The 2,630-nt window shown below is 43.5% G+C and overlaps 1 non-coding gene across 1 annotated transcript; it reads left to right on the top strand.

Annotated features, from left to right (window-relative positions):
* Nucleotides 1-430: 430 nt before the first annotated feature.
* On the top strand, nt 431-503 carry trnav-uac (transfer RNA valine (anticodon UAC)). Its single transcript has one exon. It is a non-coding gene; the product is annotated as a tRNA-Val (tRNA).
* The last annotated feature ends 2,127 nt before the right edge of the window (nt 504-2,630 follow it).

Raw genomic sequence — 2,630 nt, forward strand, 5'->3', positions numbered from 1 at the left:
AGACCCGGCGCACTAACCTGGTTTCAATCCTCGATCAATTCATCGCAGAAAAATAATTGAGGTCTGTGAGACGCTTAATAATTGCTGTAATCACCATGAATACCAATACTCTCTGTGATAGACCGAGATTACAGACGATCTGGCTTCTGCTGCACTTTGCCGGGCACGTGTTTATGGTTTAATTTTGTAAACTGGGTGAGTTCGCTGATCGCGGGGAGACGGTAGGAGCCTCTGTGGCCCAACTGTGAGGATGTGGAAATGAACACGGTGGCTGGGTGATCCGTGACATTTCTGTAAAGGGCAGCGGAGGAGAAGGATTGAGAATTCTCAGTGTGGGACAGAATTTGTTTCAGTAGAGCCAACATATTCCCGATCAGCACAGAGGGAGCTCACTGGTCAGCTCCTCGCTGAGGGGGCTGTTGTGCCAGAGGTTTCTGTAGTGTAGTGGTTATCACGTTTGCTTTACACGCAAAAGGTCCCAAGTTCAATCCCAGGCAGAAACATTATTTTTAAACTTGCTGTGGATGAACAATCGGAGGCGAGTTTAGTCTCACAGCAAATGCTGCCTGACCTGCTGAGATTTCCAGCATTTGCTGTTTTTATTTGCTATTTATTCTCCTGGCAAAAGGGCTCCCTTATTCTTTAATTGCACTTTACTTCACCAATAAATAGATAACTTTGAGTGAGAGAAAACGGATCCACGGGGACCTTTTGCGTGTGAGGCGAAAGTGATATCCGCTACACTGCATCCCATCAAAGGGCGAGAAACCACTGAATATAAAGGATGAGCCGACAAATATCAGGGGCAGTGCAGTCTGGTCAATGTCAAACCCTCCTCTCTTATTTAGCAGTGGCATGAACGGGAGTCAGACGCCACAAAGTTTAATTAAAGACACAAATACAAGTAACACTTGCAAATTTTTTAGTGTAAAATTCTTTCACTTTATTTGAAATGCTACTGTTTTAAATCTGAAAATACACACGGTGTGATTTTATCTTCACTACTGATTGTATTTTGTGTGCACGGTCGGAATAATCGGTGCTGATAAATTTGATAAAATTTGCACCAGATTCCTGGTGTCATCGGCAATGAACACTTTGAACCAGAAAGCTAAAATACAGTGAGTAAAATGGGTTAACATACATAAGAACATATGAAATAGGAGCAGGAGTGGGCCATACGGCCCCTCGATCCTGCTCCGCCATTTGATACGATCATGGCTGATCTGATCATGGACTCAGTTCCACTTTCCGGGCCGCTCCCCAAAGCACAGGCCAAATGATTGAAGTATGGAGTGTCCCTGAGTTATCATTTGTTTGATTGTGCAAAAGAACGTGAAGGGTTAATTAATGATGCTTTCCTGTGAAAGCAAGATAAAAGTTTTCGAACAAGCCATCCGGTGTCTGTCAGGTGAGCGCTGCTTGTGATACCTGGTGGGAATGGGCTGGGATTTTAAAGTCCCTTGTATTGCAGAACCCTCATCAAGACGAACATCCCTTAACGACTGTGTAGACCTTGTGGTGCAACGGTAGTGCGCCTGACTCTAGATCAACGAGTTGCATGTTTAAATCATGTCGTGGTCATTGTTCTTTTAGCAATTGCTGTTTCACAATAACCAGTCACTTGCTGCAATGTCTGTCTCACTGGTTCGTAGTGGTCGGGTTGGGGACAGCATCAAAGAAGAAAGAATGGATGTGTGCAGTGGTGGTACAGCAGTTATCATGGGTAATTTTATCTACATCGTGATTGAGCTAAACACATGGTAGTGATGTGTTGGAGGAGGATTTCATGGAGTGTATTATGGATGGTTTTCTCAACCCAGAAGAGATCTGGCCATTCTTGACTGGGTGATGTTTAATGAGAAGGGACTAATTATCAATCTTGTTGTGCGAGGCCCCTTGGGGACGAGTAACATAATGTGTTAGAATTCTTCATTAAGATGGAGAGTGTCACAGTTATTTCAGAAACTTGGGTCCTGAAATTAAGGAAAGGTAACTTTGACGGTATGAGGTGTGAATTGGCTAGAATAGACTGGCCAAGGATACTTAAAGGGTTGATGGTGGATAGGCAATGGCAAACATTTAAAGATCACACGGGTGACTTCAGCAATTGCACATCCCTGTCTGGAGTAAAAATAGAACGGAGAACGTTGCTCAACCGTGGCTAACAAGGGAAATTAAGGATAGTGTTAAAACCAAGGAAGAGGAAAATAAATTGGCCAGAAAAAGGAACAAACCTGAGAACTGGGAAAAATGTTGAATTCAACAGAGGAGGACTAAGGGTTTCATGAGGAGGGGGGAAATGGATTTTGAGAGGAAGCTTGCTTGGAACATAACAACTGACTGAAAAAGCTTCTGTAAACATGTGAAGAGAAAAAGATTAGTGAAGACAACTGTAGGTCCCTTGCAGTCGGATCCAGGTGAATTTATATTGGGGAACAAAAAAATGGCAGACCAATTGACCAAATACTTCAGTTCCGTCTTCACGAAGGAAGACACGAATAACCTTCCAAATATACTCGGGGAACGAGGGTCGAGTAAGAAGGAGTAACTGAAGGAAATCCTTATGAGGTGGGAAATTGTTGGGATTGAAGGATGATAAATCCCCGGGGCCTGATAGTCTGCATCCA

This window comes from Pristiophorus japonicus, chromosome 33, assembly GCF_044704955.1.
Source record: "Pristiophorus japonicus isolate sPriJap1 chromosome 33, sPriJap1.hap1, whole genome shotgun sequence".
Classification (NCBI taxonomy): domain Eukaryota; kingdom Metazoa; phylum Chordata; class Chondrichthyes; family Pristiophoridae; genus Pristiophorus; species Pristiophorus japonicus.